Genomic DNA, 25,141 nt, shown 5'->3' with positions numbered 1-25,141 from the left:
AACGACATCTGGAGGATAGGCCTAGATCTTCGAGGTCTAATGTTCTCCGAGCTCGTTTTTGAGACACGAGACATTATAGGCCGGGTCGAGTTGGTACAGTCCAAAAACCTAGTTTCTCTCAGAAGCCACAGCCCTTTCATGGAGACCGCTGTCCTCCTGCCTCGGGCTCTCGGGCTCAGACAACGGCAAGAGCTGCCCAATGATGGGGCCCCGGTCCATCCCTTTCCGGTTGTAGGGGCCGTTTGTTCCTTTTCCTGAGGGAGTGGACCAAGGTAACTTCCGACGAGTGGGTCTTGGAGATCATACGAGACGGTTACAAGCTGGAATTTGCTCATCCTCTGTCATATTTCTTCCTCGAGTCCCAATGCAAGTCATCCGTCAAGGTGAACGTCATCAGGCAAACTTTGGACAATTTAATTCAGCTGGGAGCGGTTCGCTTGGTTCCATCGGCAGAGTTAGGACAGGACCGTTATTCCATTTATTTTGTAGTGCCCAACAAAGGAGGAGTGTTCCGACCGGTCTTGGACCTCAAAAGAGTAAACAAGGTACTCTGGGTGCGTCATTTTCGCATGGAAACCCTGCAGTCCGTTATTAAAGCAGTTCAGCCAGGAAAGTTTTTGACAGCGCTCGATCTCAAGGAGGCGTACCTTCATATTCCTATTTGGCCTCCTCATCAGCATTTCCTCCGCTTCTCAGTCCTCAATCAGCACTTTCAATTCAAGGCAATGCCATTTGGGCTAGCAACCGCTCCGTGGACCTTTTCCAAAGTGTTGGTTGTCGTGGCAGCTTTCCTGTGGAAAGAAGGAATCCAGGTGCATCCCTACCTACACGATTGGCTTATTCGAGCTCCGTCTTTCCAGGAAAGCATTCTGGCGATGGACGTGGTGATTCGTCTTTTACAATCCTTGGGTTGGGTGATCAATTTTCCCAAGTGTCACCTGCAGCCTACTCAGTCTCTGGAGTATCTGGGAGTGTTGTTCAATACCGAACTGGGGACGGTATCCCTCCCAGTGGCTCACAGCCTGTGGCTTCAGTCGCAGTTTTGAGAATTGTTGAGGAGTCCGGATCCCAGGGCCTGGGATTACATTCAGGTCCTGGGATTACATTCAGGTCCTGGGATCTATGACTGCCACCCTGGACATGGTCCTCTGGTCCAGAGGACACATGCGACCTCTGCAGTGGCATCTGCTCAGTCGGTGGTCTCCCCTTTCGGGGGACTACTCGGTCCGCATCCCATGGTCGACACGAGTTCGGTCAGAGATGAGCTAGTGGTTGAGTCCGGGGAAGCTACTCAGGGGCGTGCCGTTGGCTGCTGTGGAGTGACTGGTAATAACTACGGATGCGTCATTACCCGGTTGGGGAGCGTACTGCTTGGGGCACTCGACTCAGGGAACGTGGTCGCCAGAGGAGTCGAAATGGTCCATCAACAGGCTGAAGCTCAGGGCAATCTGCTTGGCCCTGAGAGAGTTCCTTTCTCTGGAGTGCTCCCTTGGCTCTGGAGGCAGCTCAGGATCTGCCGCTGGGCAGAACAGCATGTGTTCCTTCTTTCTGCAGCTCACATAGCGGGTTCGCAGAATATTCAAGCAGACTTCCTGAGTCTCCACAGTCTGGATCCGGGAGAGTGGGAACTCTCTCCCTTAGCCTTTCAACAGATAGTGTCAAGGTGGGGACTCCCGGTGTTGGATTTGATGACGACCAGGAGCAATGCCAAAGTGCCCAGTTTCTTCAGCAGGGCCGGGAGACGGGCTGTTGGGAGCCTCTATATGTCTTTCCTCCCTGGCCCATGGTGGGGAGACTGGTAGTCGGATAGCCAGGCACCCACAATCGCGTAATCCTGGTCACCCCAGATTGGCCCCGGCGGCCTTGGTATGCGGATCTGATCCGGTTGTTATTCGACAGTCCTTTATACGTCAGCGTAAAGGAAGGTCTTCTGTTCTAGGGCCCAGTGGTTATGGAACATCCCTCCCCCTTTGGTCTTACGGCATAGCTCTTGTTCGGAGGAGGTTGAAGAAGAAAGGTTATCCAGATCCAGTTATTACTACCATGCTTCAGGCTTGGAAGTGATCTACTTTGACAGCCTATGCGAGAGTGTGGCGCACATTTGAAGTGTGGTGTGCTCAGGCAGGGCGGTTTCGGCTGGTGGTCAGCCTATGTATCAGTGATTCTATCATTTCTCAGCAGGGGTTGCAAAAGTCCCTGTCTTTGAACACGTTGAAGGTCCAAGTGGAGGCGTTAGCATGTTTTAGAGGTCGCCTTCAAGGCATGTCGCTGGCGGCCCATCTGGATGTGGTTCGTTTCCTGAAGGGCTGTGAACCACCTACGTCTGCCTAAACCTACGGTGCTTCCGAATTGGAGTCTGAATCTCGTCCTCAGAGCCATGCAACAGCCGCCTTTTCAACATTTGTCAAAGATAACATTAAAGGATCTTACGCCGAAAACGGTTTTCTTGGTTGCGATCGCTTCAGCCAGGAGGATTTCGGAGTTGCAGGCTCTATCATGCAGAGACCCTTTTCTGCAATTCACAGAAGCATGGGTGTCCATTTGTACGGTTCTGTCTATTTTACCGAAGGTGGTTTCACGGTTCCATCTGAGTCGGTCTCTGTCGCTACCCTCGTTTTGCAGGGAGGATTATCTGAAGGATTTTAGGGTCCTGCGTTGCTTGGATGTCAAACATGTCTTGATGCCATATCTAGAAGTCACCAACGAGTTCGGTGTTCAGATCATCTGTTTGTACTTTTTTGCGGGACATAAGAAAAGTTCTTTGGCGTTCCAAGGCAACGTAGCCCATTGGCTTTGGGAGGTGATAGCATCAGCGTACTTGACAGATTTGGGCTCATTCGTCTAGAGCACAGGCTTCTTCGCTGGTGGAGGTCCGTTCGGTGTCTTCGGAATACATTTGCAAAGCGGCCACATGGGTGTCTGTTCATACTTTCGCTAAGCATTATCGCGTGGATGTGGGAGCACGCCAGGACGCGGTTTTGGAGAGTCAGTTATCGCAGCGGGATTGGGGATTTCCCACCCTACTTGAGGACTACTTTGGTACATCCCACAAGTCTGTGGATTGAACTGTGGGATGCTATGGAAGGTAAAATTTGTCCTTAACTGATAATTTTCTTCCATTAGTCCCAACAGATCAATCCAGAGGCCCACCCTGTTTTGAGTATGTGCTGCTGTTCGGTTGATTGTGAGTTCTCTGAGGATTCCTTTGTTAGCACCTCCCCCACTCATCAAAATGGTCACTGTCTTGATCTCATCTTCTCCTCCAACTGTTCACCCTCTAGTTTCCTTGCCTCTGATCTTCCCTCCTCTGATCACCATCTTATAACTTTCACACTTAAATCTCCTCCCTCCCAGTCCCGTCCTATCTTACATAGTAACATAGTAGATGACGGCAGAAAAAGACCTGCACGGTCCATCTAGTCTGCCCACGATAAACTCATATGTGTATACCTTACCTTGATTTGTACCTGCCTTTTTCAGGGCACAGACCGTATAAGTCTGTCCAGCAGTATTTCCCACCTCCCAACCACCAGTCCCCGCCTCCCATCACCGGCTCTGGCACAGGTCCCCCGTATAAGTCTGCCCTCCCCTATCCTAGCCTCTCAACCACCCAACCCCTCTTCCCCCCGCCACCCAATTTCAGCTAAGCTTCTGTGGATCCATTCCTTCTGCACAGGATTCCTTTATGCCTATCCCACGCATGTTTGATTCCGTTACCGTTTTTTCATGTCCACCACCTCCCTGCGGGAGGGGCATTCCAAGCGGTTCACCACCCTTCTCCGTGAAGAAATACTTTCTGACATCTCGTTCCTGAGTCTGCCCCCCTTCAATCTCATTTCAGGTCCTCTCGTTTTTCTACCGCCTTCCCTTCTCCGGAAAAGATTTGTTGCGGATTAATACCTTTCAAATATTTGAACGTCTGTATCATATCACCCCCAGTTCCTCCTTTCCTCCAGAGTATACATGTTCAGGTCAGCAAGTCTCTCTTCATACGTCTTGGAACGCAACTCCCATACCATCCTCGTAGCTTTTCTTTGTACCGCTTCCATTTTTTTAACAATCCTTCGCAAGGTACGGCCTCCAAAACTGAACACAATACTCCAGGTGGGGCCTCACCAACGTCTTATACAGGGGCATTAAACCTCCTTTCTTCTGCTGGTCACACCTCTCTCTATACAGCCTAGCAACCTTCTCGCTACGGCCACCCGCCTTGTCGCACTGTTTCATCACCTTCAGGTCCTCAGATACTATCACCCCAAGATCCCTCTCCCCATCCGTGTCTATCAGGCTCTCCCCACCTAACACATACGCCTCCCTTGGATTCTACTCCCTAAGTGCATCACTTTGCATTTTCTTCGCATTGAATTTAATTGCCAAACTTTAGACCATTCTTCCAGCTTCTTCAGATCTTTTTTCATGTTTGCACTCCCTCCGGGGTGTCCACTCTGTTACAAATCTTGGTGTCATCCGCAAAAAGGCAAACTTTACCTTGTAACGCTTCGGCAATGTCACTCACAAATATATTGAACAGAATGGGCCCCAGCACCGATCCCTGAGGCACTCCACTACTCACCTTTCCCTCCTCTGAGCGAACTCCATTTACCACCACCCTCTGGCGTCTGCCCGTCAACCAGTTCCTAATCCAGTTCACCACTTCGGGTCCTATCTTCAGCCCTTCTAGTTTATTCAAGAGCCTCCTGTGGGGAACCGTGTCAAAAGCCTTGCTGAAATCGAAGTAGATGACGTCCATAGCACGTCCTTGATTTAATTCTCCAGTCACCCAGTCAAAGAATTCAATGAGATTCGTTTGGCACGATTTCCCTTTGGTGAAACCATGTTGTCTCGGATCTTGCAACTTATTTGCTTCCAGGAAATTCACTATCCTTTCCTTCAGCATGGCTTCCATTACTTTTCCAATAACCGAAGTGAGACTTACCGGCCTGTAGTTTCCAGCTTCTTCCCTATCACCACTTGAGGAGAGAGTTCAATGTGGTGAAGAGAAGTCGAGGATTAGAGCCAAGAGAGTTGGTCAGTTGGATATAATAATCCTATTTGGCACGTAAAAGAGCAGATTGGAAGGAGGTCAGCATGAATTAGATAATTATCTTATCTAATTATCTAGGAGTCTTCACGATATTGACCCTTCATCTCTATCCTCCATGTTTCAAACCTCCTCTCTACTGTGGCAACCATCCACGTCTGTCAACGAGGCTGTTTCTTCTTACAACAATACTCTATCCTCTGCCTTAGACACTCTTGCACCTTTGATGACCCGCCCTGTAGGCGTACAAAACCCCAACCTTGGCTGACTTCTAATATCCGCTACCTACGTTCCTGTACCCGCTCCGCCGAACGCCTCTGGCGGGAAATCTCGGGCCCTTGCTGATTTCTTACACTTTAAGTTCATGCTGACCTCCTTCCAATCTGCTCTTTTTACGTGCCAAACAGGATTATTATATCCAACTGACCAACTCTCTTGGCTCTAATCCTCGACTTCTCTTCACCACATTGAACTCTCCCCTCAAGGTGCCCCCCCCCCCCAACTCCCCCTTCATTATCTCCTCAGACCCTTGCTGAATTCTTTCACAACAAGGTTCAAAAGATAAACCTTGCTTTCTCTACCTCACCACCTCTCCCTCCACTAGTCCGTTCCCCTCTCTCTCCTTCCCCTCATTCCCTTTCCTCCTTTCCTGAAGTTACTATTGAGGAAACTACACTTCTCCTTTCTTCCTCAAATGTACCACTGTTCTCTGATCCATTCCATCCCACCTTCTTAATGCCATCTCTCCTGCTCTTATTCCTTTTATCTGTCACATCTCCAACCTCTCACTTTCCACTGCGACCTGTCCCTGCTGCCTTTAAACATGCTGTGGTCACACACCTCCTTAAGAAGCCTTCACTCGACCCTACGTGTACCCTCTAATTACCGACCCATCTCCCTCCTTCCTTTTCTCTCCAAATTACTTGAGCGTGCTGTTCACCGCCGCCGCTTGCCTTGATTTTCTCTCCTCACAGGCTATTCTTGACCCACTACAATCTGGTTTTCGCCCTCTCCACTCAACCGAAACTGCGCTTACTAAAGTCTCCAATGACCCTATTACTGGCTAAATCCAGAGGTCAATATTCCATCCTCATTCTTCTTGATCTTTCCGCTGCTTTTGACACTGTCGATCACAGCATACTTATCGATACCCTGTCCCTCACTTAGATTCCAGGGCTCTGTCCTTTCCTGGTTCTCTTCCTACCTCTCCCCTCCGCACCTTAGTGTTCACTCTGGTGGGCTCTCCTTCTACTTCTATCCCTCTGCCTGTCGGCGTACCTCAGGGTTCTGTTCTTGGTCCCCTCCTCTTTTCTATCTACACTTCTTCCCTTGGCTCATTAATCTCATCCCATGGCTTTTTCCTACCATCTCTATGCTGATGACTCCCAAATCTACCTTTCAACCCCTGATATCTCACCTTGCATCCAAACCAAAGTTTCAGCGTGCTTGTCTGACATTGCTGTCTGGAAGTCTCAACGCCACCTAAATTAAATATGCCAAAACCGAGCTTCTCATTTTCCCCCCCACAAACCCACCCTCCCCGCTCCCCCCGTTTTCTATTTCTGTTGATGGCTCTCTCATTCTCCCTGTCCTCCTCAGCTCGAAACCTTGTGGTCATCTTTGACTCTTCTCTCTCCCTTCTCTGCTCATATCCAGCAGATTGCCAAAACCTGTCATTCTTTCTTTACAACATCCGTAAAATCCGCCCCTTTCTTTCCGAGCACTCTACCAAAACCCTCATCCACACCCTTGTCACCTCTCGTAAGACTACTGCAATCTGCTTCTTGCTGGCCTCCCACTTAGTCACCTCTCCCCTCTCCAGTCGGTTCAAAACTCTGCTGCCCGTCTCATCTTCCGCCAGGGTCGCTTTTACTCATACTACCTCTCTCCTCAAGACCCTTCACTGGCTCCCTATCCGTTTTTCGCATCCTGTTCAAACTTCTTCTACTAACCCTATAAATGTACTCACTCTCTGCTGCTCCCCAGTATCTCTCCACACTCGTCCTTTCCCTACACACCCTTCCTGTGCACTCCGCTCCAATGGATAATCCTTCTTAATCTGTTTCCCTTCTCCACTACTGCCAACTCCAGACTTCGCGCCTTCTGTCTCGCTGCACCCTATTCGCTTGGAATAAACTTCCTGAGCCCCTACGTCTTGCCCCATCCTTGGCCACCTTTTAAATCTAGACTGAAAGCCCACCTCTTTAAACATTGCTTTGACTTCGTATCACTTGTAACCACTTCGCCTCCACCTACCCTCCTCTCTTCCTTCCCGTTCACATTAATTGATTGATTTGCTTACTTTATTTATTTTTTGTCTATTAGATTGTAAGCTCTTTGAGCGGGACTGTCCTTTCTTCTATGTTTGTGCAGCGCTGCGTATGCCTTGTAGCGCTATAGAAATGCTAAATAGTAGTAGTAGTAGTTTAGCACTAGTTAATTGTTTAACGGTTTAAGGTTCTTCTGCACACAAGGTTGCGGTTCTAAATTGTTCTTCTGAAGAGGCAGGAGAGTGAGTTTGGTGTTTCGATGTTCACTTTTCCACTGCTCTTTGGTATCGTTCATAAGTGCTGCACATCGTTCATAAGTGGCTGCACAGGACCACATATAGCAAGCCTCTGGTGTTCTCTCTATCTCCACCTGCTGGTAGACGTACATAACCCACATAGTTTCTGGATTGATCTGTGGGGCTAATGGAAAGAAAATTATCAGATAAGGACTAATTTTACCTTTTTTGTACCTGGGGCAATGGAGGCTTAAGTGACTTGCCCAGTGTCACAAGGAGCTGCAGTGGTATTCAACCCAGTTCCCCAGGATCAAAGTACACTGCAGTGACCACTACTACTCCTCCACTATTACTAACAATAGTTCTGCAAGTTCATATTCCATCAGTACTCTAGGATGAATACCGTCCAGTCCAGGCGATTTGCTACTCTTCAGTTTGTCAAATTGCACCATTACATCCTCCAGGTTTATAGAGATTTAATTCAGTTTCTCTGATTCATCAGTTTTGAGGACCATTTCTGGCACTAGTATCTGGCCCAGATCTTCCTCATGAAGACTGAAGCAAAGAATTAATTTAATCTCCCCGTTATGGCTTTGTCTTCCCTGAGTGCCCCTTTTACCCCTTGGTCATCTAGTGGGCCAGCTGATTCTTTTGCCATCTTCTTGATTTTAATACACCTAAAAAAAAGTTAAGTATGAACAGAAATTCCAAAATGTTAGCATTTAACTTTCAAAAAGGAGACTATGATAAGACGAACACTGAAACAAACAAACAAACAAACCTTAGAGTAGCAGCTGTGAAGGTCAAAAATTTATTTCAGGAGTGGATGCTGTTCAAAATGCCATCCTAGAAGTCCAGGCCAAATATATTCCATGTATTCAAAAAGGAGGAAGGAAGACCAAATGACGGCCAGCATGGCTAGAAAGTGAGATGAAGGAAGCCATTAGAGCTAAAAGAAAATCCTTCAGAAAATGAAGAGGATCCGACTGAAAATAATAAGAAACAGAATAAGGAATGGCAAGACAAATGCAAAGCACTGATAAGGAGGCAACGAGGGACTTTGAAAAAAAAGATTGCATTGGAGGCAAAAACACATAGTAAAATTTTTTTTAGGTGTATTAAAATCAGAAGATGGCAAAAGAATCAGCTGGCCCACTAGATGACCAAGGGGTAAAAGGGGCACTCAGGGAAGACAAAGCCCTCTTTCCCTTCCATCCAGTGTGTGCTCTCTCTGTCTCTGCCCATTCCATCCACCGTATGCCCCTGTCTGTCCTCTCTCCCCCCTTCCAACCATTGTATGCCTCTCTCTTGCTTCCATCCTGGATCTGCCCTCTTTGTCTTTGCCCTTTTATCCTCTGCCATTTCTCTGTTTTCCATCCAGGGTCTACCCTTTGCCCAATCCATCCACTATCTGCCCTTTCTCTCTCTCATCCATCCATGGTCTGCCATCTCACCCTCTCCCTTCCATCCAGGATCTCGCCTCTCTCTGTTTCTGCCCGTCCATCTGCCCTTCCTATCCCTTCCATCCAGAATGTACCCTTTCTCTGCCCTTCCATCTACCATGTGCCCTTTCTCTCCCATCCATCCAGGGTCTGCTCTCCCTCTTTCTCCCTTCCATCCAGGATATGTCCCCCCCCCCCCCGTCCCCCCCGTCTAGCCACCATCTGTCCATTCCATTCAGGGTGTTCCCTCTCTACCTCTCTTCTCTCTCTGCCCCTTTCATCCACCATCTGCCCTTTCTCTCCCTTCCATCCAGGGTCTGCCCGCTTCCCTCTCTCCCCCTCTCTCTGCCCATCTTCCATCCACCATCTGCCCTCTCTATCTCTGCCCTTTCTTTAATCCACTGTCACAGTCTGCCCTCTCCCTTGTCTGCCCTCTATCCTTTTTACTGGATCCATTCGCCCCCCCCCCCCCCCCACCCCGATGCTGCTGCTCCTCTCGCTTCAAACTATCATAAAAAAAATAATAAACCAAGATCACGGGGCCCTACCTACTTGTGGCTGCCAACTGTGCTCCAGAACTGGAATGACGTCAGAGGGGTGGGATCGGCAGCCACCGGTTGTTCAGACCCTTCAATCTTCCTGCTTCTTCTTACCCCTACGCTACCGCTGCTAGTCTGCTGGGTGAGAAGCAGGCAGTGGCGGTGGTGACACACAGGGCTAGAGGCTGCTGCAGGAAGGCGCGGGACCGTCGGCGACTCCGGCCAGAGGAGATGGAGAGGCAATAGCGGCAGCAATTTGGCAGGGGTGAAGCAGAAGAAAGGCGCCGCGCGGAACCACCCAGAAGAGAGAAAGGTCGACGGGCCAAATAGAGCAGCGAGAGCAGAGCACCCCCTGCTGACTTGCACCCGGGGCGGACTGCCCCACCGTCCCCCCCCCCCCTTGGTACGCCACTGACAGAGACTGATGTAGAAGAGAGCCACACAGGCAGGTAGGTAGACATAGAACTGTGCAAGGAGTGCAGAAGACACAGTGTAACCAGCACAGAGGTGTGGGAAGGAGATATGCAGAGTTTGGTGATGGGAAAAGAGGAGGGAGTGGGGAAGGCCCCCAAAGCTGTGAAACAGTGGTAACCTACACACACATTGCTGTAAATCCTCCACCCGGCTACTCCCTGTGTCATGGTCTGTAATGAATAGTGATTTGTATTGCATGTGGTGTTCTCACCCTTTCCCCTACTGAGGAGCACCACACTGTCCCCAACTTGTGTAAAATAGAGTGTAGTGCAGCACAACAGATACCCCAGCTTCCTAATGGTCAACCTACCTGAGCCCTCAGGCTGTGCTGATGTGTCATGGGACCAAATGCCATGGATCTCCTCCTGGGGCAAGAGCCCATGAATGATGCGCTCGATGGGTGTCAAGTTAGCGGTGTCATCTGCTGGGGGGTTAGCCAGGAGCGTAGCCAGACCTGCCATTTTGGGCGGGCCCGAATTAACCTGGGTGGGCCATTCCCACCCCACCCCTGTACAGTTTTTTTAAAAATTCCCTCTCCCCCCCCCCCCCCCCACCCCCCCCCCCCCCCCCCCCCCCCCCGGGCATCTTCTTCTCTCTCCCTCCTTGGCCTACCTGGGCAGCGCTTTCTACCTTCGCCATCTCCTCCCGAGTTTTGCATTTCTCCCTCTCTTCTGCCGCTCTCCCCGTCCGCGTGGTCTGATTATTTTTACTCCCTGAAGCGCCGTTCTCCCTCCAGCACCGGGGACGCGCCTGAGGAGAGGCCCTGCCCCGACAACGCACGCTGGCAGAAGGCTATGGGAATTGCCGGTGCTGGAGGAGAACGGCGCTTCAGGGAGTAAAAATAATCAGACCATGCGGACAGGGAGAGCAGGCAAAGAGGCAGGAAAAGATTGGCGCCTCACTTGGGTTTGGGGCTTGTTAGGTGGGCAGGCCTGAAGGAAAAGTGGCTGGGCCTGGCCCGTCCAGGCCCACCCGTGGCTACGCCCCTGGGGTTAGCACCAGCCTTCTTTCTGACATCACGCCTCAGCCGCACCACTTCCGTTTGCAGTCTTCCACATCCCTGCAATGCAATGCAAAAATCGAAATACAGAGAAGGGTGCTTAAATACTATCCCAAGGACGCCCATGTAAGAATGCGATGGGTGTCCCTGAGATGGGCGTCCTAATTTAGATTATTGACAAAATCCCTAAACGTCCTCTGCTGCTCTGGCATTTGGGCGTCCTCATTTCGATTATGGGTAGGGAACTATGGACATCCCCAGCTGCTCTGTTTTTGGGTGTCCGCATTTCAATTATGGGGATAATGATAAACGTCCCCAGTTGCTCTTCCCATTTGGAAGTTTGCATTCCTTTAAAATGGCTTTCTCTGTGCTGGCACTTTAGTGGTTTTTCTTAGATTATGGGGTGGTATTTCAAAGCGTTTTATCTTCAGTTATAGTAAACCTTGTTTTTTGCCACTGTATGCTTTTGTACACCTGTTTGTTTGTTTGTTTGTTTGTTTGGGGGGGGGGACTTTTTGGCCAATTCTTGAAAGATAACTGGTGTGTGGGCTTTGTTTCAGACTGGGTGTTAGCTGGTAGCTTCTTTTATGTGGTGAGCCCCAGTCCCTTTTTATGAAGTGCCCACCCATTCTCAAGGTTGCTGGGGGGGAGGGGGTGGGAAGCATATATGCACTGAATGTCTTTTCCACATTATTCAACACAGTCCTACAACCCTCCATAGTTATGGAACAACAACATTTCTAATTCTATCCTGCAAACCATTTCAAGGTGGCCACAGGTGCGTGCCTACCACGGCCTTGAGCCCTTAAGTCATGGTGAGGGAGCGGGGTTCTGGTTACAGTTTCTATTCTAAATTACCTGCAGGTGCTACAGCCCGGTGCCTATATAATTCCCCTAGCCTGTTCCCTTCTGTACCTGATGTTATTATATTGCAATTGTGATGAAGTAAACATCCATCTAATGCTTTTACCATTGTTCTCCCTTTTCTTCTCAGCACTATATACCATTGCTGATACATTTTAATGTGAAAAGGTGACCCAGCTGTTGTAGCTCCTTCCTCACCCTCACCAATGTAGTTTTGTTATGGTAAGGGTGTCTGGTGATCAGAGAGCGAACATTGTCTATGTGCTACCTGTGGTTCTCTGCAAGTTTTGTACTTGGTAGATCACTAGTGCTAGACAACATACCTATTATTTACACAACTCTGTGCTATGGTGCTCTATGGTAAGGTGGGGGGAAGAGGCTGGATGGGTATTTCTGTTCCTCAACAGAAATGCCCACCCATCCCCCCCCCCCCCCCCCACCTTACCATACAGTCATGCAGTTTGGAAGGAACAGTGGCTTCGTATGGCCACACATATGTACCAAAGTTTCTCTGTCACAGTTCACCTGTCATGCAACCCAGATTGCTGCCTCCTCTCACCATCAACCCCAGCATTTTGATCATATGTAGTGCAGGAAAGTAGAGACACATACCCTGTATATGAAAATATGAAATCGTGTATTTAACTAAACGAAAAAAATATAACTATTTACAAATTACCCTCCCCCCAAGTATTTCAAGGGAAAGCCACGTCCTCCTCCCATGCATGGCCTTGTGCAGCAGGCTAACGAGCAGCACCAGGAGCAGCCTCTGTGCCCTGAAGTGCTGCTTGTTAGCTTGCCGCATTGCTGATACCTCCTGCAGCAACTGGTTTTGGCTATTCACCAGTTGCTGCAAGAGGCAACAGTGTGGAGAGGCCTGGAGGTGTTGGGCCCTCCTCCTCCAGGGGACGCATGTCATGCCAGGGGCCCTCGTGCTCTACCAACGATTCTGGCAGTCCTGCCTCCTGCTCCTTCTCCCTCCACAACTGGAGCAGGCAGTCCTGCCTCCTCCTGCTTTCTGGCGCCCCCTGTGTATGTAAAAGGATTGTCCTTGCGATCAGCACATCAACATGGCTTGCATGAGGCAGGAATGGGGAAAGATGGTGAGCCCTGGGCTAGACACATGGGGTGTGAGATGCATGAGATGACATGACAGTGAACCCTGGAAGCTGGTCTGAAAAAGGAGTACACTATAAGATGTGTTGGCAGGGAACACTCATTCCTCAGCAGCATGTTAGTATTTTGAGTTGTGACTATGGTTGGATGACCTTTTTGGGGGGGGGGGGGGGAGGGAGGGGGTGGAGCACTATTCTTTAATTACTTTCAAATCATGCTATGACATCCACTAAGAGCAGGACATCAGGCAAGATACCATGAAACAGTAGCCACCCCAGAAAGGGGGATACAGAATGAGGCATGTCATCTCATTCATTCAGAGGAGGTTAGTTGGAAGTTACAGCCACACTCATGGGAGGGTAGTAGTAACCTCAGGCCTTGATCTGGACAGAGGTGTTATGACTTACCAGTTGCCTGTTAGCCTCATGGAAACTGATATTGTAACATAGTAACATAGTAGATGACGGCAGAAAAGACCCGCACGGTCCATCCAGTCTGCCCACAAGATAAACTCATGTGTATACCTTAACTTGATTTGTACCTGTCATTTTCAGGGCACAGACCGTATAAGTCTGGCCAGCACTATCCCCTCCTCCCAACCACCAGCCCGCCTCCCACCACCGGCTCTGGCACAGACCATATAAGTTTGCCCCACACTATCTTCGCCTCCCCACCACCAACCCCTCTTCCCCCCCATTGGCTCCACCACCCAATTTCGGCTAAGCTTCTGTGGATCCATTCCTTCTGCACAGGATTCCTTTATGTATATCCCACGCATGTTTGAATTCCGTTACCGTTTTCTTCTCCACCATCTCCCGCGGGAGGGCATTCCAAGCATCCACCACTCTCTCTGTGAAAAATACTTCCTGACATTTTTCTTGAGTCTACCCCCCTTCAATCTCATTTCATGTCCTCTCGTTCTACCACCTTCCCATCTCCGGAAAAGATTTGTTTGCGGATTAATACCTTTCAAATATTTGAACATCTGTATCATATCACCCCTGTTCCTCCTTTTCTCCAAGGTATACATGTTCAGGTCAGTAAGTCTCTCCTCATACGTCTTGAAACGCAAATCCCATACCATTCTCGTAGCTTTTCTTTGCACCGCTTCCATTTTTTTACATCCTTAGCAAGGTATGGCCTCCAAAACTGAACACAGTACTCCAGGTGGGGCCTCACCAATGACTTGTACAGGGGCATCAACACTTCCTTTCCTCTGCTGGTCACACCTCTCTCTATACAGCCTAGCAACCTTCTCGCTACAGCCACCGCCTTGTCACACTGTTTCGTCGCCTTCAGATCCTCGGATACTATCACCCCAAGATCCCTTTCCCCCTCAGTACATATCAGACTCTCACCGCCTAACACATACGTCTCTCGTGGGTTTCTACTCCCTAGCTGCATCACTTTGCATTTCTTCACATTGAATTTTAATTGCCAAACCTTACACCATTCTTCCAGCTTCTTCAGATGTTTTTTCATGTTTTCCACTCCCTCCCGGGTGTAATATTGTACACGACATTTGCATTATTAAATAAGTACATTTACAAATGAGTACAGGTGCCCTGTTTACAATACTTAAGTTGAGCCCTGAGGCGCCGTCGCACGCTCCTAATGAGATTGGGGCTTTCCCGCCTTATCCACCAGAACCGGCGTCTCAGGGACTCCAGGTCCCTCCGAATTCCAAAAGGTCTGCAAGATACAAGTTTGTACACCAGGAGTCAGGGGATAACCCTTCTTGCTTTCACAACACAAATTCATTTGGCAGCCAAATTGTAGAGACACACAACACTGATTTTTTTTTTTGGGGGGGGGGGGACATTACATTGGTACAGGTGATGTCATTGAAGTGGACATGAGGACAGAGTACCATTTGTGTGCAGAATTGTAAGGATGTGGGAATGTTTTTCCTTTCTAGTATATAGATTCTATTAATGAACTAGTAAAAAAGGCCCGTTTCTGACACAAATGAAACGGGCGCTAGCAAGGTTTTCCTCGGAGTGTGTATGTTTGGGAGAGTGTATGTGAGAGTGACTGTTTGAGAGTCAGAGTGAAAGTGTGATTGTGTGAGAGAGAGCGTGAGTCTGGGTGTGAGTGTGTTTGTGAGAGAGTGTGTGTGTGTGAGAATGAGAGTGTGTGCAAGTGTGTATGTGAGACACAGTGTGAGTGAGAGTGTGTGGGCGAGAGAGAGAGTGTGTGTGAGACACAGATTCTCTGTTTGAGTGAGTGTATGAGACCAAGCGAGTGGTGAGTGACTGTGTGGCACATAGAGAGTGAATGTGAGACAGAGTGTGTGAGAGTGAGAAAGACATTGTATATGAGAGAGAGAGTGTGAGCCGTGCCCTCCCAATCCATGGCCATCTGTCCCCTGCCCCCTCCATTCATCCTTTTCCAGCAATTCCCTCTGTCCGTGAGCCCTGCCCTCCCAATCCATGGCCATCCATGTTTGTCTGTCACCTGCCCCCTCCATTCATCCCTATCCAGCATTTCCCCTCTCTGCTTGAGGCCTGCCCTGCAATCCATATCCATCCATGCCCATCTGTCCCCTCCATTCATCCCTATGCAGCAATTCCCCTCTCCCTGAGTCCTGCCCTTCCAATCCATGCCCATCCATGCTCCTCTGTCCCCTGGCCCCTCCATTTTTCCCTATCCAGCATTTCCCCTCTCTGCCTGAGGCCTGCCCTGCAATCCATATCCATCCATGCCCATCTGTCCCCTCCATTCATCCCTATGCAGCAATTCCCCTCTCCCTGAGTCCTGCCCTTCCAATCCATGCCCATCCATGCTCCTCTGTCAACTGGCCCCTCCATTTTTTCCCTATCCAGCATTTCCCCTCTCTGCCTGAGGCCTGCTCTGCAATCCATATCCATCCATGCCCATCTGTCCCCTCCATTCATCCCTATCCAGCAATTCCCCTCTCCCTGAGTCCTGCCCTTCCAATCCATGCCCATCCATGCTCCTCTGTCACCTGGCCCCTCCATTTTTCCCTATCCAGCATTTCCCCTCTCTGCCTGAGGCCTGCTCTGTAATCCATATCCATCCATGCCCATCTGTCCCCTCCATTCATCCCTATCCAGCAATTCCCCTCTCCCTGAGTCCTGCCCTTCCAATCCATGCTCATCTGTCACCTGGCCCCTCCATTTTTCCCTATCCAGCATTTCCCCTCTCTGCCTGAGGCCTGCTCTGTAATCCATGCTCCTCTGTCCCCTGCCCCCTCCATTCATCCATTTCCAGTAATTCCCCTCTCTCCCTGTGCCCTGCCCTCCTAATCCATACCCATCCATGCTCCTCTGTCCCCTGCCGCCTCCATTCATCCTTTTCCAGCAAGTCCCCTCTCGCCCTTCCATGACCCCCCCCCCCCCTCGCATCCATGCTACGCTCTCTCCCATGTCCCAGCCTGGCTCGCCCTCTTCTTCCCCCCCCCCCCCCACTTCGCATCCATGCCCCCCCCCTTCGCATCCATGCCTCGCATCCATGCCCCCCCACCCCTTCGCATCCATGCATCCCTTTTTTTTTTTTTTTATTCTTTTTAACTTTACCTCCGTGGCGGTTCGTGCAGCGAAGCGTCAGGGAAGGAGGCGGCGCTCCCGACGTCTAGCTTTCCCTTCGCTGTGTTCCGCCTTGTTTTGAAGGCGGAACACAGCGAAGGGAAGGCTAGACGTCGGGAGCGCCGCCTCCTTCCCTGACGTTTCGCTTCCGGATTTGTTTGTTTTGTCGCGAGGGCGGGGCAGAGACGGCTGGCTGGCTTGAAGGCTTCACACCACGAATCCCCGAACCCTTCAGCCTCAGCCTGGGAGTGACGTCAGATGGCTTCAAGGCTTCAGGGTTTGAAGCTTCCGGCTTCAAGCTTCCGGCTTCACAGAACGTTGTCTTCAGAACGTTCACAGTGCGTTTTATTATATTAGATGTGCATGTGCACATATCACTGATTACCCTTGAATGCAGACTACAGTTAGTGCTTGCATTGCTGAGGGAGTTCTTAAATGTGGTGCTGCAGGAGGGGGGGGACCTGATAGCCCAGGAACAGTGTGGGGGGGGGGGGAAAAAAAGCACTTACCTTTCCAGCCTTTGTCCGTGTTCTAATGGACACAGTCCTGAGGGGGGTAGGTGGTGGTGGTGCATAAAGAGCCTGCACTGGTGCCTCAGGCAGAGGAGCAGACTCTCGGCCAAGCTAAAGTTGGGTTCTCTTCGGAGCGCCATGTTTCTCAGTGAATAACCGTTGGAAAACGTGCATCACCTTATATGGATGCCCATGCATGATGGACGTCCTTACATGCACAGTTCCATATAAGATGGGTCGGCACGTGGACGACTGTGACGCATGGACGTCCATAACGTGCATGGACCGTCATCACGTGTGCGGGGCCTTATTGGATAAGTACGTGTTCATACGTGCGGAGCCTTCCTTATATAGATCATTATCAAGTGTGTGAACCTCTTCATATATACACAATAAAATATGTATGTTCGTTATACGTCCCTCTTATGGGCCCGCCGTCCTTCGATGGGCCTAGTAAGATGGACGTCCTTTGGCAGTTCTGTGAGAAACACGTCCTTGTTACTGTACTTTACACTTATGAATGTTCCTTATATTTCCTATGTCTGGATGTCCGCAACTACATGCACTGTACTTGTGGAACAACCAGGTACATCAAAGACGTCCAAAGTATAGTGATAAGGGTGTCTTTCTCGTAGAACCGGCGAAGGACGTTGATATGACAAATTGGCAAGTACAGTGAATGTTTTAGGGACGTCCTTTTTTACTATACTTTGGTCGTCCATGATTTGGGCGTTTTGCACTGCTATAATGGAATGTCTAAGTACGTCCATACTATTTTTTCAATTATACCTACCTGATTTGGGCCAACTTCGTGAGAGTGTCCTAATTCATACTTGGACGACCTTTCCAAAATGCCCCTCCACATAACTGGCTTCATCATGACTTTATATTACAACTTCATGACTAACTGCTTATAAGTTAAAATTGCTGTTGCTGAAATTTGTTTAAAAGTGCTATTTTTATTATCAGAACTGTTTTGTATCTGCATTCCATTGTAGAGTGCAAATGATTTCTAACTGATCAGTTTGGCTCAGTTGTGTCTGATGACTCAGTCTGTGTGGCTATTAAGGGCGTGTCTGTAGATCCTGGTTCAGGATTTACCAGGAGAACAACATTACTTGGATTTGTACCTGCCAGAGGGCTAGCAGAGAATTTTCAAATTGGTTTGATTTCAGCTTGTAATTACTTTTTTTTTTTAACTGTACTTCCTTCTCTTAATATCTCTATCTGCTGAACTTATCTACATCTAGCCTTTAAAAAAATAAAATAAAAAAATATATTTTTTCATTTGCAGGGCTGCTGTCCTCTAAATCTACTGCATCTTTGATTTCATCCTGACTTTATAGTCCCACCCTACCCACTCCTTTCACACCAACCCCTAGGTTAACTCTCCCTATATTGGAACATCCAGAGATAATTATCTTCAATAAACCCTACATTGGTCAATCCTCATTCATATAGCACAGTTCACATTTTCACACTTGTGAATCACGTCAACATGGCCTTCATTCAATGCAATACATGTTCGGCTTTAGTCTGGAACCTTTGAGCTTTCCCCATCTGTCTTCAGCTATCTGCTATGAAAGATGAAATCAACAACCTCAAGAAAGAATTGGCTACAATTAAGGAAGCATCCAGAATTACTCAATTCCCAGCCAGTTTACCACCATCACTGCCACAGAGATTAAAGCAACAGAGAAATAGATGGGTCACAGTAGACCTGTAACACAGAGGCATTCACCCTCCCAACCTTTGCCCTTATATAATTTCTTTTCTGCATTGCAGTATTATGGTGCTCAGAAAAGTGCTAATGTGGAACCAGAGGCAAAGAATGTAACACAATCCAAGAGACATCCCCAAAACAATGATAGATCGGTGCAAAGCAGAAAATTCTTACTGCTAGAAGACTCCATTATCAGAGGTATTAACTTAAGAACACAGTTCAAAGGACCCAAACTTGTGAAGTGCCTTCCAGGATCCTCAGCTACCAGAAGTACCGACCAAATAGTGAACTTGATACAAGAGGAGTCTAAGGATTCTAATACTGATGTAATCCACCTGGGGACAAATGACTTGGCCAGCAATAAAAAGTTTAGAACACAGAGCATTCCAGAAGCTTGGGGAGGGATTGAAGTCTTTGGTTCACACTGCGGCCTTTTCTGAAGTTATTTCTACATGTGGGAAGGAAGAAGAGACTATGTAAAACAGAGGAATTCAATAGGTGGCTCAAGGTTTGGTGTATGGAAGAAGGTTTTTAGATACATAGGAGGATGGGGCAGTACATGGCAAAATCATGGGCTTGTACTGTAATGATGGGTCCAAGAAACAACAAGGCAAACGATCCACAAACTCCAAGATGGAAGACAGAAAAGTAGATCAGTAGTAGATATATATGTGCTTTATTATTGTTATTTCATACAAGAATATTGCCCGACACAGGCCGTGTTTCGCCCAGCAGGGCTGCGTCAGGAGCTATAAAATAATAAAACACAAAATAACAAACTTAATATAAAAATTATATAAATAACTATATAAAAAGACTAATCATAACAGCGGAGACAATACTAAACATATACCCACAGTACACTTTTTCAAGGAAATTTATGTACATATAAATATATATATCCTATGTAATAAAAAGCACCTCCAACGTTCTGAAGCTGACTCCGTGAAAGTGAAGCCTTGAAGCATTCGTGCTCCTGCTGTATCCATCTCCTGAATCGACGTCACGTACTTCCGGGTTCATCACAAACAGCAGTGACCAATCACTGGAAGGGAACGCTGCAGAGTTGCCAGGCCACGGAACACGACGTCACACACATGAAGGTGTCGTCGTCCTTCCCTCCCTCCCTTCCAGTTCCAGGCCCCCTCCCTCCGAATTTTAAAAGTCATCTTCACTTATCAAGTCGGGTTTACGGTGGCCGGCAGCAGCGGTAAAAGGCATGCAGACTCGGCCCTTCTCTCTCTCTCAGCTCTGGTCCTGCCCTTGCGGAAACAGGAAATGAGGGCTGGACCAGAGCTGAGAGAGAGATAAGAGCCGAGCCTGCACGCCTTTTACCGCTGCTGATGGCCGCCATAACCTCGACTTCGTAAGTGAAGATGACTTCTAAAATTCGTAGGCAGGGGTGCTGGAACTGGGAGGGAGGGAGGGAGGAAGTGAGGGACAACGACCATGGAACTGGGAGGGAGGGGGGACCCTGAAACTTGGTCCCCTGGAACTCGGAGGGAGGGAGGGGGGACCCTGAAACTTGGTCCCCTGGAACTCGGAGGGAGGGAGGGGGGGCGACCCCGGAACTCAGAGGGAGGGAATGACCCCGGAACTCGGAGGGAGAGAGGAAGGGGATGACCCTGGAACTCTGAGGGAGGGGGGGATGACCCTGGAACTCGGAGGGGGGGAGCCGATGGCACACACTCTCATTCTCACACACACAGTCTCTCACAGACACACTCACACCCAGTCTCACTCTCTCTCTGTCACACACACACACTCGCACATTCACTCTCTCTCGCACAGTCACTCTCACACACACTCTCTCAAACATACACACTCCAAGGTAAACCTTGCTAGCCCCCATTTCATTTGTGTCAGAAACGGGCCTTTTTTTACTAGTATGCATATAAAAGCGAATGGAGTAGTCTATATATAATCAATAAATATTAATTACAAAATTAATAAAAATAATAGACAAATAATTGGATACTAAAACATAGATAAGATTGCATAACCATGTAGAAAAAATGTCCATAAAGTTACATAATGAAATATAATATTTCTAACCATATAGAAACAATGAAATATCATATATATCAACCAATACATAAATCAAACGACATGAAAAATTAAAATGTCTATCACATACATAAAAGTACAACTAATTCTGTGAATATACAGAAGGTAATACAAATGGGACACATAATTGAATATACTGTATTGTAGAATGCTTGTGTAAAGGTTGTAGTTATTAGTGGAGGAGTGGCCTAGTGGTTAGAGCACCGGTCTTGCAATCCAGAGGTGGCCGGTTCAAATCCCACTGCTGCTCCTTGTGATCTTGGGCAAGTCACTTAACCCTCCATTGCCTCAGGTACAAACTTAGATTGTGAGCCCTCCTGGGACAGAGAAATACCCAGTGTACCTGAATGTAACTCACCTTGAGCTACTACTGAAAAAGGTGTGAGCATAATCTAAATAAATAAATTCCAACAATTGATGCTACGTATCAAGAACAAGATTGAAAATGAAATATAATATGACCCACGGCACATCTGAAATGTAAAAATATTTGAAAATGCAACTTACTTGAATAACTTCACCAAAATCGTAAAACAGCACAACAGCATTGGTCATAATCCTACTAATGAGGAACAACCTGAATTGCAGACAAAAATAAAAAGAATGAATCAACAAAAGGGGATAAAAACTCCACATCATCAAAAGAAAAGTGTGCTACACAAAGTGATATTCATACTTAAAGACTGTAAATAGACCCCTAGTGAATAAACTATGGAGGTCAGAGGAAGCCAACATTGGCATTGAGTAAACTAAGACTCCGAGGCCCAGATGCACAAAACTTTAACAACCCTTTAACCACCCTTTATCGAAGAAATTGCCAACCGTTTCATGTACTAAAGTCCATTTTTCGAGGACCGTAGCAGCTAACGAAAATGGAATGCAGATGAGCAATTAGTGTAGAAACCCTTTTGAAATGACATGCACTAACGTTTTCCGATTGGTTTAACGAAGGAAAACGCCGAGAAATCTAACGAGAGGTCTGTACCTCTCGTTAGGGCTCTCGGGCTAAAAACGCTAATGTAGAACTAAAAAAAAAAAAGAACAAGGGGGGTGAAAACACGCGCCAGGGGCGTCCTTTATTGACGCCCCAGGTTGCCGCTGCTCCCCGCTCCCTCTGCAAGCAATCCAGAAGTTAAAAAATAAAGGACCGGGAGGGGGCAAAGGCGCTCGTCAGGAGCGTCCTGTTTGAATGGCCTTGCCGCTGCTCCCCCCGCATTATAAATTTAAAAAGCAAAACGAAGAAATCCTTACTTTAGAAGCCCCGGCCGGCCCCCCTCCATTGGTTACTTACGTCAGATGGGGGCGGGCCCAAAAGGAGAGAGACGCGAAGGAAGAATGGGAGACAGAGGCGCTGCACGGGCCCAGTAAGAGGGAGGGGGGCCCGATGGAGGGGGGGAATGGCGGCGAGGACCCGCGGAGGAGGCGGGGCACAGGGCGGAGGGTGTCAGTCAGGAGGCGGAGCTGTGGGGTTGACAGAGTACAGAGGAATGGAGGGGGGCCGGCCGGGGCTTCTAAAGTAAGGATTTCTTCGTTTTGCTTTTTATATTTATAATGCGGGGAGCAGCAGCGACCTCGGACAGGGGGGGGGGGGCAAGGCCGTTCAAACAGGACGCTCCTGACGAGCGCCTTTGCCCCCTCCCGGTCCTTTTTTGAGTTTTGTTTTTATTTTGGGAGCCACGTGTTTGTTTTTTGTTTTGACAGTGGCATGCGCAGAGCAGCCAGCATATCGCTTGGCTGCTCTGCGCATGCTTTAGGGGCCTTTTACCGACGGGGATTACGGACGTATGATACCTTGTACTTTTCAATACCGCACCGAACATTTCTGAGCTGTTTTTTTAATGCATTCTTTGTTTTTTAAAATTCGCTAAGTACTTTTACGATTTTGATTTTTTTACGTTTGGTTGATGCATCTGGGCCCAAATGTACAATGCGAACCATGGTGTAAAAATATGATGTAGTCTAATGGTCCAAATAAATATAAAAAAAGGTAGCGTCACTAGTTCTTTAGATCCTGAAATTAGTAGTAAAGATAAAGCTTTCATTTTACCATCTGAGATAAAAATACAAAGATAAAATCATATACTGTATATCCATAAGTGAAGGTGCTCTGAATGTGCCGAACTAAATATAGATAGCAGTAATGAGAAAACGCTCATTTTGCGTGCTTGTAATCACTGCAAAGAGGATAATTGAGTCACATCAGCAAGTTAACATAACTCTATTAATTATCGAGGATATATGCCACTATCTCAATAAAAACTAAAAAAAGGAAGGACTCACCTTAATTATAACAAATGGCACGCGTATACCAAGACAAAAAACTGTCGCTGGAAAAAACATTTGGTCACATAAGTACTGAAATATATACATCAGCCAAAGGTCAGAGTTGAATGCAAAAACGTGCCAAAATTAAAATCAAAAATTACAAATGAAACGATGTCCAAAAACCATAAAAATTAAAATAAAATTTGTTTCAACTTTTTTTATTGATGGATCAGTCTGCTGTACACAACCAAATAACGTCAAATTCAATAGTGTAGTGCATTCATCAAACATTGGAACAAAATGAGTAAGGTTTGCCATCAACATATTTTTAATTTTCTCCCCTCCCCCTTTCCTCACCCTCCTTTCCCCCTTCCCACCGCTTTTTCCCCTTCCCCCCCTTATATTCCGGTGATTGATTGAACGGGTTACCCTTGTTTGGCAAGAATCAGCACGTTTCTCGTATTATTGACAGTTCTCCTGACCTTTATCCTGGTCGTGGCCCACCTCTGTGGCTCCTTCACAGTGATGGGCCCAAAAAACAACAAGGCAAGCGATCTGCAAAATCCAATATGGAAAAAGAAGCCAGCAGATCAATATAACATCAGAAAGATTTTATTGAAGATACCGCATGTAAACAAATTGTCCGACACAGGCCGTGTTTCGCCCACCAAGGGCTGCGTCAGGGGCTAATTTGAAACCTTCTGAAAGGAGCAACTCTAAAAACAGAAAACTTGTGGTGTATAATAGGTTGGAAAAAACCAGCACATACAGCAGATGCCTAAAATGATGTGACTCTTAACACAACGCAAGCAGATGCACTGCTGTCAAACCTGGTTTGACAGCAGTGCATCTGCTTGCATTGTGTTAAGAGTCACATCATTTTAGGCATCTGCTGTATGCGCTGGTTTTTTCCAATCTATTATTCATGCGGTATCTTCAATAAAATCTTTCTGATGTTATATTGATCTGCTGGCTTCTTTTTCCTTCACAGTGATTACAGTACATTAGTCAGCATTAGTAATAATTGGTTCCCCTTCTTCAATCATGCACGTTCTCAATGTTCCCTGTTCTCTCCCCCACCCCCCCCTTCCTCTCCTCCCTCCCTCTTCCCCAACCCTTCCCTTACCCCCCTCCCACTCTAACCATCTCCCCATTTCTCTTTCCTTGCATTCCATAGTGCCGTGGAGACCCCCCTCCCTTCTTGCCAACCCGTATTGGGAAAAGGACATACATATTGCTTAAGTGTCCAGGATCAAGTCACAACAGATCTAGCAGTAAACTTCTTCCCCGAGGGCTAACCCCTTGTAGATAATGGCCCTATATTTGCATGAAAAAAGTTTTCCGTTTCGGGTTACATTTCGCCTCTCTAGCTTCCCAGGGGGCCATCTCGTGTATTTGGTTGTGCCAATGCCAATATGCAGGTGGGTCGGGGATATCCATTTTTGTAACATGGTCTTACGTGCTATCAGACAGACCTTACGACACCAAAGCCTAGGCCCTTTCGCCTGTGTATTAAACACAGATTGCGTGTCCAGCATGTAGTGTTCCCATGCCCCCCCTACCGGTGTCCATACCGTTTTAGTCAGAAACCTTTGAATTTGCCTCCAGAAGGTATGAAATAGTGTGTGAACTTCGTGGTCACATTTGACACATTTTGCATTCCTTGTGGTATTCATGTGCTCCCATTGTTGCCACTCTATATCCACTCTCTCTAAGCCGTTCATCTATGGTGAGTATTGGAATGCGTCTCAGTGTGGCCCCTACATCCCACCTGTCCAAATTCCCCCCCCACCCCCCGAATCTTGTTCCCCTTTGTGTTTAATATATTCTAAGTTTTTGATAGGGGCGCTTTTCACCAGTGCTCGACATACGGTCGACACTGTCATTCCTACTGCCTCCAAGGCCTGAAAGAAGGTTTGTATCTGACCTCCAAGTTTCGATCGTAATGCAGGTTGATTAAGGCTTAAAATGTAGTGTTTAGCTTGTACATAAGCAAAATAGTCCCCCCATACGTTCCCTATCTTATTTTGCAGGTCCTCGAATT

The 25,141-nt window shown here is 47.8% G+C and overlaps 1 protein-coding gene across 1 annotated transcript in view; it reads left to right on the top strand.

Annotated features, from left to right (window-relative positions):
- Nucleotides 1-25,141, top strand: part of CLPTM1 (CLPTM1 regulator of GABA type A receptor forward trafficking) — a 667,471-nt gene that overhangs the window by 590,201 nt on the left and 52,129 nt on the right.

The sequence above is a fragment of the Microcaecilia unicolor genome, chromosome 11, assembly GCF_901765095.1.
Source record: "Microcaecilia unicolor chromosome 11, aMicUni1.1, whole genome shotgun sequence".
In the NCBI taxonomy this organism is placed as follows: Eukaryota; Metazoa; Chordata; class Amphibia; order Gymnophiona; family Siphonopidae; genus Microcaecilia; species Microcaecilia unicolor.
Note: the sequence above shows the minus strand (reverse complement) of the source record. Positions and strands in the feature narration are given on the sequence as shown.